This window comes from Brassica napus, chromosome C2, assembly GCF_020379485.1.
Source record: "Brassica napus cultivar Da-Ae chromosome C2, Da-Ae, whole genome shotgun sequence".
Classification (NCBI taxonomy): domain Eukaryota; kingdom Viridiplantae; phylum Streptophyta; class Magnoliopsida; order Brassicales; family Brassicaceae; genus Brassica; species Brassica napus.
The window spans coordinates 29,946,473-29,956,305 of NC_063445.1; the positions used below are offsets into that span (position 1 = coordinate 29,946,473).

At 46.1% G+C, this 9,833-nt stretch overlaps 1 long non-coding RNA gene across 1 annotated transcript; it reads right to left on the bottom strand.

Moving 5' to 3' along the window:
- Positions 1-1,439: 1,439 nt before the first annotated feature.
- LOC106399808 lies at positions 1,440-8,422 on the bottom strand. Its single transcript, XR_007319657.1, has 7 exons — positions 6,730-8,422; positions 6,438-6,640; positions 6,279-6,368; positions 6,098-6,205; positions 5,771-6,023; positions 5,650-5,688; positions 1,440-5,574 (listed from the first exon to the last, which is right to left on the bottom strand). It is a non-coding gene; the product is annotated as an uncharacterized LOC106399808 (long non-coding RNA).
- Positions 8,423-9,833: the final 1,411 nt, after the last annotated feature.

The following is a 9,833-nucleotide window of genomic DNA, read 5'->3' on the forward strand; positions in this document are numbered from 1 at the left end:
GAAACTCCGATTGAGACGAAACGAAAAACGTTTCGATGAGGATTCAAAAGAGAACGCAAAGGAGGACCCTTTTTAGGCCTGGCAGGTCGCTACGTAGCGAATAGAGAGTTGGCTTGAGCTCGGTCGCTACGTAGCGACCAAGCCGTGTACGTTCTCGGTCGCTACGTAGCGACCGAGCTGTGTGCGTGCTCGGTCGCTACGTAGCGACTGAGCCGTGTGCGTGCTCGGTCGCTACATAGCGATCGAGCCGTGGACGTTCTCGGTCGCTACGTAGCGACCGAGCTTGGCTGGAGCTCGGTCGCTACGTAGCAACCGAGCTGTGTGTGTGCTCGGTCGCTACGTAGCGACCGAGCTGTGTAATCGATTTGTTGCGCTTCCTTTTTCCGCGATTAACCTAGGGGTTTTCTGTGGTTTTTGGGAGAACAAGTTTTACCCTTCCGAAATGTTTTCGGAAAACGTGTTTTGATAAAACCCTTACGCATTGAGATTTCTTTTGTTCGGTAATGAACCAAACTTACGGGGTTTGATAAGATTTATCGTTTCCCTTTATGTTTAAAAAGAGAAATCGCGAGTTCGTTTCATTGCACTTCCTGTGGCGAAAAGTCGCGGCTAGGTTTTTTCGATTTTTTTTTTCGACACTATGGCGTTTGCGTAATCGTTGGCCATAGGCGCAGTGGCGGCTGGGGTTCTCTTACCAGCGTTGTTGCGAACTGCGATTTTGTATTTCGTATTTCTAGACATTGTTTTGATCAAGCGTTTTGTGGCTGAGAGTAAGATTGATCCGTACCCCCCCTCCTTCTAGCGCCAAACTGTGGGAACCGAAATTCGCACCGTCGATTTCCATTTAAATTAGGAAAGTAGGAGAAACCTAGTTTCCCAGAGGTTCCAGATATCTGCTAAGACCACATGCTAAGCAATCAGAACACGAGATAACAACGATAAATTATATGAAATCTTAAAAAGAGAGCAAAGAGAAGTCTTATTCTGAATTTGCGTATGAGCGTTTACAACAAGGTATAAGCCTGGGCTCGAGAGCTGTCGGTGAGATTCCTAGTTCTATCAACCCTAAGACGGCTAAACCTAATTGAGTCGCAGCTCGAATAACAAAAACGGAGAGTTGCCTAATTGCCCTAAGTGCTAAGTTTGCTCTGAGAAAGTCCCTTCCATGCTTCTCGCCTAGGACTCCTTATATACTGGCTCCTAGGTCGGGTTGCGCTTTTCCTCTTCTGCCGTTAAGCCGTCATAGCGTAAAAATGGAGATATTCCATTTTTCCGATCTTCGTAATTATCTTCAAAATTTCGTATTTATCCGCGGAAACTTGACATTTATCTTTCCTTGCGAACCAAGCGTAAACCGTCATGCGGCTTACGGGCTGTTGGTTAAGAAATCATAAGTTGGGCCTCGAGTCATGTCTTAGATCCCTTTGGGCGGTCTTCTGACTCGAAGTGTTTATTACGGCTTCTTTCGATAAAGAACGAACTTTCCGCGGTTTTTACGGTAAAGTTTGATCGATGACTTAGAATGGCGGGAAACATGAAATGGGTTCGCTATGGTCTTGGGGAGATAGCATTGAAGGGTAGACGAGAATGCATGGACTAATGTCGTATCGACGTTTCGGTAGTTGTATAATGACCGAGCTTGGTTCGTCCGTGTTCCGATTGTCATACTCAGACCTATCCGTAACTGGTCTGGGTATGTTTCCGATGGCTTATGTTTGATCTAAATAGAATTCGAACGAAGCTTTATCTCGGGAACATACGTTGCGACGTTCTCTTGACCGAGCACGATTTGTTGCGGAAAGACATACTCGTATTTTGTGGAGATTTGGATATTAACTTCGTCGTAACCGTTTTTGACCCCAACACCGATTTTTACGGACTTTCAGACATTGATTCCGTCGTGACCGATTTTGACCCCAACACGGACTTTATATCGGTACGAATCAGGTTAAAATCGCAAACAGGCAAAACGAAAGCCGACTTGTCATCGCATAGCCTCAGTCCGAGAGTAAACCTAGGTCTTGCCCTAAACCCAGCCTTGCTGGATCTTGACATCTCAAAGGCATAATATCAACACCCTGATATGAGATCCCAAAACTTGTCTCTTCACTTAAATCTGTACGTTTTCACGCGCCTTCGCATAAAGCGGAAAACCACTCGCGTACTCAACAAACGATGGATACGGTGATCATTCGGGGGGGGGGGAATGAGACGACAACTCACACCCTCGCCCTCTAACTACGAAAAACAGAAGTTCTCCCAATTTATAACAATCGAAAAGTTTTATAGATTGAGCCAAGCATCTTACAAAAAGCCCTAACAAGGGCAGGGATTCGAAGCCACCGACGGCCAGTCCCAGAACATACAAATTACGGCCTCATGAATAGGCCAAAACAAAACAAAGAAAATTCCCGAAAGGATCATTACCCTAGGCACTCCTCGGAGCACCGCCTTCATCCTCAACCTCATCGGAACTCGGGACCGCATCGCCATCACCTCCCTCAGCCACTTCACCGTCACCTCTCTCGACTGCATCGCCCTCGCCTTCTTCGGCCGCATGGCCTTGCCCTTCGGTCTCTTCCAAACACGGCGTGAGGGTGCTCTCAGATTTCAGGAGAGAGAGAGGATCAAATCGAAGTCACCTTTGTAGGCCATCAGTTCCTCTTTATGAGACAGTAGCCTGGCCTCTTCAGAGTCTAGAGTCGGAACCGCTTCGCCTTTGAGTAGCTGGATCTCACTTAGACCTCCCTCGATTCCCGCCAGGGCCAAATCCTTCTTACGGACTGCCATGAAGGAATCAAACAGAACAGCCATCCTCGTTAGGCGGGCATGAAACTCGTCCCGCGGAACAACGGTCCCCGCTGGATCACGAGTCCTCGGTTCTTCTTGACTCTGGATTTGGCGCTGAAGACGACGGACTTCGGAAGCCTTGGCTTTTTTCTCTTTCTTCATCCTAAACAATGCACTCGCCAACTTTCCGAGATCCCACTCGAGACCGCTGACCTGAACCTCCAGCTGCGAAGTCTCAGCGGCGTGAGCGTCCTCAGTAGATTTCAGCGTGGCCTCAATTCGTTTCAACGCCTCCCGCGACCCTTCTAGGCCCTCTGTCAAATGCCCAACCTCCGAACCGCAGTCGCTAATCATCCCGTCGATCAACAATATGAACTGCGAACGAAATAAGAGTCAGAATAATTGAAGAACAAAGTATCCTACAAGAATTTTTTTTTTTTTTTTTTGAAAACAAACCTTGACGCGATATTGCGGTAAAGGCCACGAAGGCTCTCCTTCCGCACCTTTGGAACATCTTCTCTTCTTGGCAGTCTCGGTTGCGGCGCCATTCCTTTTGCGACCTTTGGGCAGCAGAGCGGCACTAGGCGCAGGAAGCCCTAGGACGATCTCTTTCCTGTCCAAAGGCGGAGGCATCGACTCCATTGCTTGTCCTTTCTCAGGAATCGGGACTGGGGTAGTGGAAGAGCCCGAAGGTTGGGCCAAGACCTCCGGCACTTGCACAGGTGCCGTATCAATTCCTACGAGGGGCACAGCATCGCTCAGAGACTTCTTTCCTTCGGCTGAGATCGACAGCGTAAACGAGGAAGGGATAGCCGACGTTTCAGCAGAGGTCCGACTAGTTTCCATTTCGGCACTACGCCTGGATAACCTCTCTTTGAAAGAAAGGAATTCGGCAACGAAAGTCGGAGTGGCTTCATGAATGGCCGGAATCGGTAGAACCGGGCTGGCCTCACCCATCTCGACGTCGAAGTTCTTCTTTTCGTTTTGGGAGGAAGACATTCTTGCTTGAGAGAATGAAGAGAGAAAAGTTTGAAGGAATAAGCTGTGTGAAGAATGGGAAATGATGAGTTGCTACTTATAAGGATATGTGGGAAACGTGGATTTCCGCAATAAAATAATCTCAAAAGACAATCTACGGAAAAACATACTCTTAATAGAAAATTCCGATTAAAAACACTTCACTCGCTCGCAAAATCGTCTCCGAGTCTTGTAGGCTGGGGGGCTAACTGTTGGGGCCGAAAACGGTTATCTCGAAATCAACGGCTAAGATTATCGTTTTAGCAAATTCTTCACGAAAGACTTCTCGAAAGAATCATCGGAAGAATACAAATACTTATGGACGAGTCTCCCGAAAGATCGGTACGAAAAGAGACAGGTCAAGACCCGATAACCGGACCGTTCTCACTTGTCCACCTCGCCCATGGGCGAGGACGACCATCACCAAGGCCATCTTGCCCATGGGCGAGGAAGCCCAGCACCACGGTCACCTCGCCCATGGGCGAGGACGACCAGCACCATGGTCACCTCGCCCATGGGCGAGGACGACCAGCACCACGGTCACCTCGCCCATGGGCGAGGATGACCATCACCAAGGTCACCTCGCCCCTGGGCGAGGACAACCATCACCAAGGTCACCTCGCCCATGGGTGAGGACGACCAGCACCACAGTCACCTCGCCCATGGGCGAGGACGATCCGCGCCCGCTTCACCTCGCCTTAGGGCGAGGACAATCCAATCCCAGCCAGTCCGACTCGTTTCGACTCTCGTGTCCTCCGTATAGTTCTGATATCCGACTTTTGGATCATATACCTCTCGTTTCGTCTCGGTCGGAGTTACTCTAGAAGTTTTACGACTAAAATCGTAGAAAAGCCCGAAGGCCTAAAAACGGCCCGAGAGGATCTAAACGTGTCTAGAGGCCAATCTACGATTTTGAAGGGACCCGAGCCCAATGGGAGTTATGACGGTTTATCCTAACTCGCGGAAGTAGGATAAACGTTAAGTTTCCGAAGATAAATATGAAGATTCGAGGATAACTACAAAGATCGACGAAAAATGGAATATTCCCAAAAGAGATAAACTTGGGCTCAAAAGCAAAGGAGTAAATGGGCCACCGACCTAAACCAACTATATAGAGAGAGCTGGTGCGGAAGAAAAGGGATCCGATAATTTAGACTTAGAGAACTCCTGCTAGCTTAGGGAACTTAGAACTTAGTTGGTTAGACTAGCAAGGCAAGGCTTATGACGTTTTGCCGCCTTTCTGTTCTGCTTTTGTCTAGTTAGCATATCTCTACTCCTCTCGAAAAAGTCCTGTATTCATACTATTTCATTAATAAAACGCCTCCGAGCGACTATTTATCTTTATCTTGCTATCTATCTTTTTACGTTCTGAAAGTGATTACGCAGAGAATTCAGACCTTCAGGGAAAATTGGGTTTTCTTGGTTTTCCTCCATACTTATTCATTAAAATCGACAGTGTGAATTTCGGTTCCCAGAAATGTCTTCTGGTTGGAGCCCCTGGCCTAGTTCAACACAATTATTCTTAGGCCATGCAATAATGTGTCCTACAACTTCCTTAATTGTGCACATGTTGCTCGAAGATCTCCACAGGAAAGCTTCAGGTTCAGTAGCAGCATCAACAAAGACTTTGGCATTCATAGGGCCTAATCTACTTTCATTCACTATATCATTTGGGTCTGAAGAAAGCATACGACCCTCAGCAACATTCCCATCTTCATCAGCCCAATCAATAAGAAGACACCTCTTTTGTGATTTTGTGTCAACGTTCTGTTAAATGATCAGTTGAAAAAATGTGAGCGTAACATAATAAATAAATCATTGATCTGTAACTTGAGGACTTACTCTTGCAGGCGAGTTTTCACCCACTTCATTGTCTTCTCTCTGTAACATACAATTGATGAACCAAACATTATTGTTAGGTCCTTTCACAATCATAAAACCTAAACGTTTGTAAGTGACTAACCTGTTTTTTTAACTTTCGCAAGTTCAGCTTGTAACTCATTAACCTTTTCCTGGAGATGAATCTGATTCTCTTGCATTTCAGAAATAGACTTGTGCTTCACTTGGAAGCAAGCTAATCTGGTCTTACTCATATTTCTGCCCATTGCTCTCATACGACCAGGATTATCAGGTCCTAACAGTTGGATGAGTGCATCTTCATCTTGATTTGTGCCAGATGATTGATTAGTACCTTTAACAATCTCAGCTGCCTTTCGCTGTACATCAGAAAACAAACCAATAACATTAGAAGACAAAATCATTAAAAGAGATCGTCATGTTTTTAACTCACAATCTTCTCAGCGGCATTCGTGTTAATCGGAGTCCCATCTTTTCTGGTACGTGACTTCAATCAGATTTTAAGCCTCGACACTTCAGATGGGTCGGCAGAACCTTTTTTCTATGGAAATATTATATATTAGTAGCCTTCTATCATCAATTATAATGAAAGAACATGAAGCATGTATGCTTACCATCTCTTCTGCTAGTCTCACCATACCCTTGCGACTACATGTGTGAGGTATCTGGTTGCGTCTTCTCGCCTTGTAGCTATCACTCAGAGCCTATAATATGATATGTTAATATGTGATATACTTAGCATATAATGATCTTACTCAATTCCAAAGGTATACCTTGAATTCATTGCTAGTTTTCAGCTTAACGAATTTGTGCCACTCAACGGGGGAACGTTCTTCGGTCTGAGATTCATCCTTTGTTGGTTATTGTCAGCATCATTAATCTGGGTAACTAGGCGTGACTTGGATGATCTACATAATCCTCCCATCTGCTTAAGCACTGCAATCCTTTGATACTCCTCATCAACTTCAAATCTTGCCTGCATTCACATAGTAAACAAATCAATAGTATGTGGGAACCGGAATTCACACCGTCGAGATTTGTTAATCGGAGGAAAGCCAAGCTAACCTAGCCTTCCCTGAAGGTCCCGGTTATCTGCTGGGCCACGCACAACACAATCAATATGAAAGAGTCGAAAGTAATAAATCGTAAAAGAGCGAAAAAAGAACAAAGAGGTCTTATTTCCGAATTCGCGTTTGAGCGTGAACAACATGTAATATCCTAGGCCACGAGAGCTGTCGGTACGTTCGCTAGTCTAGCCACCTAAGTTCTAACCTAGTCGAGTTGCAGCTCGATAGTAAAAACGGAAAAATGCCTAAATTGCTCTAAGTATTAAGTTTTCTCTGAGAAAAGCTCTCTCTTGCTCCTCACCTTAAGCCCTCCTTATATACTCTCTAGGTCAGTTTGCACCTTTTCCTGGGCCGGATTCGTTGCGAGATGGGATTTTTCATTTTTCGTCACCCTTCATGACTATCTTCGGAAACTTGACATTCATCTTTACCTGCGAATAAAAAATAGACCGTCATATCAGCCTTAGGCTCAATCCTGTTCTAAAATCGTAAGTGAGCCGTTTAGCCGCGGTTCAGGCCTCTTTTGGGCCGTGTTGGGACTTAGATGTTTTTACGATTTATCCTAAGAAACAGCCGTTGGTTTTTCCGAAAGGATTCCAATTTCCCGTATAGTTAAGGCAACTTGTGTTCAAGCTAACCATAGCCGTTTTATACGGCAGGCAGGAATCCGTTTCGACGACCAAGATTTTTATAACTTTTCCCGAAGTCTTTCTTTGATAATCCTAAGCGAGATTAGACATGGGTATTGCGTCCAAGGGCCCGAGGATTGTGTTACTAGAACTTAGACGAGGATGCACGGTTCTGGACAGGAGGTCGGTCCTCGCCCATGGGCGAGGTGACCTCGGTGCTAGTCGTCCTCGCCCATGGGCGAGGTGATCTCGGTGCTGGTCATCCTCGCCCATGGGCAAGGTGACCCGTGTTGAGACGGTCATCGCCCTAGGGCGAGGTGGTCGGTCCTTGCTTACGATTGAGACCTCACCCAGACTGATCCTCTTCTCAACGTTCCTCGGTTCGCATCCGCGAAAAACTGTTTTTTACTTGATTTAACCGTTTTCCGGGAATGTCTAATTTTCAATGATCGATCGTGAGTTGGTTTTCCGGGAACCAACAGTTGATTCTGCCGTGACCGGTTTTGACCCCAACAGTTGGCCCCCCAGCTAGCTAGGATCCGTGGACCTGAGTGTGAGGTCCTAGCTTGCGGTATGACTTGTTTTGATGGAATTAGACGTAATCGTTTGCTGAAAGTCCGAGAATGAATAGTAACCTTTTTTCCTATATATAGGTGGAGTAAGTTTTTTCAAAGTCTTTATTAACTTCTCTTCACAAGAAATTTCACTTATCCTCTCTCTCTTTACCTTTGTGTCAAAGTTTTTGTCTTTCAAAAAATGACTTCAAGAAAGAGATCCTCTAAGAAAAAGACTTCCCCTCAATCATCTTCTGGCAATCCATGTACCAATGAGGATATTGTTCCCAAAGAGGAATTCGAGGTCGAGCAAGAAGAGAAGTGTGGGAACCGAAATTCGCACTGTCGATTTCCGTTTAAATTAGGAAAGTAGGAGAACCCTAATTTCCCAGAGGTCCCAGATATCTGCTAATACCACACGCCAAGCAATCAGAACACGAAACGAGAACAGTAATAAAATAAGAAATCGAAAAAGAGATCAAGATAGTTCTTATTCCGAATCTGCGTTTGAGCGTTTACAACAAGGTAAGTGCCTGGGCTGCGAGAGCTGTCGGCGAGATTCCTAGTTCTAAAACCCTAAGACGGCAAAAACCTAATTGAGTCGCAGCTCGAATAACAAAAACGGAAAATTGTCTAAAATCGCTCTAAGTGCTAAGTTTGCTGTGAAAAAGTCCTCTTCCCATGCCTCTCGCCTAGGACTCCTTATATACTGGCTCCAAGGCCGGTTTATGCTTTTCCCCTTCTGCCCTTAAGCCCCCATAGCATAAAATGGAGATATTCTATTTTTTTCGATCTTCGTAATTATCTTCAAAATTTCGTATTTATCTGCGGAAACTTGACATTTATCTTTCCTTGCGAACCAAGCGTAAACTGTCATGCGGCTTACGGGCTGTTGGTTAAGAAATCCTAAGCTGGGCCTCGAGTCATGTCTTAGGTCCCTTTGGGCCGTCTTCCGACTCGAAGCGTTTATTACGGCTTCTTTCGATAAAGAACGAACTTTCCGCGGTTTTTACGGTAAAGTTTGATCGATAACTTAGAATGGAGGGGAGTCGTGAAATGGGTTCGCTATGGTCTTCGGGAGATAGCATCGAAGGGAAGACGAGAACGCATGGACTAATGTCGTATCGACGTTTCGGAAGAGCTCGGTCGCTATGTAGCGACCGAACTTCGGTTCGAGCTTGGTCGCTACGTAGCGACCGAGCTCCGGCTCGAGCTTGGTCGCTACGTAGCGACCGAGCGGAATGGACGTTCAGTCGCTACGTAGCGACCGAGCCTTGGCTCGAACTCGGTCGCTACGTAGCGACCGAGCGGAGCACGTGTTCGGTAGCTGCGTAACGATCCTTTTCGAGCTCTTGTCCGATGACTCGCGTTTCCTCCGCAAAGCTTTTCGTAAAGAAGAATCTATTTTGAAAAAGTATTTGTCGAAGAAGGTTTCTACGTTTTCTTTTCGGAGATTTGGACGTTAACTTCGTCGCAACCGTTTTTGACCCCAACAGTTAGCCCCCCAGCTCGTTGGGAGCGTGGATTTCTAGTGAGATCTCAATGCGCGGTATGGCGAGTTCGGACGAGATTGGTGAATTTGGGCGAAGTTCGTGTCCAAAAATCCGCAAGTAAATAGTGATTTCTCATGCCTATAAGAAGGGAGGTAATTTCTTCACAATCTTTACACTTACTCATTCTCATAGAGAGGTTTTCTTGAAAAGTTCTTTCTTCTTTTTCTTTCTCTCTATCATTTCCTCCTGGAATTCGTTCCTCATTCGGTAGACCCAGCCGAGAACGAGGCATGGTGGGTGGCGTGTTACGGTTCGGTCACGCCTCCCAAAGAAAAATCGTTCCCGGTCATGAACCATCGCCCGGTGGAGGCAGGTGCACCAAGTAGGAGTACTAGTGAATTCCTGGAGGTCATGCGGTCGTTCTAC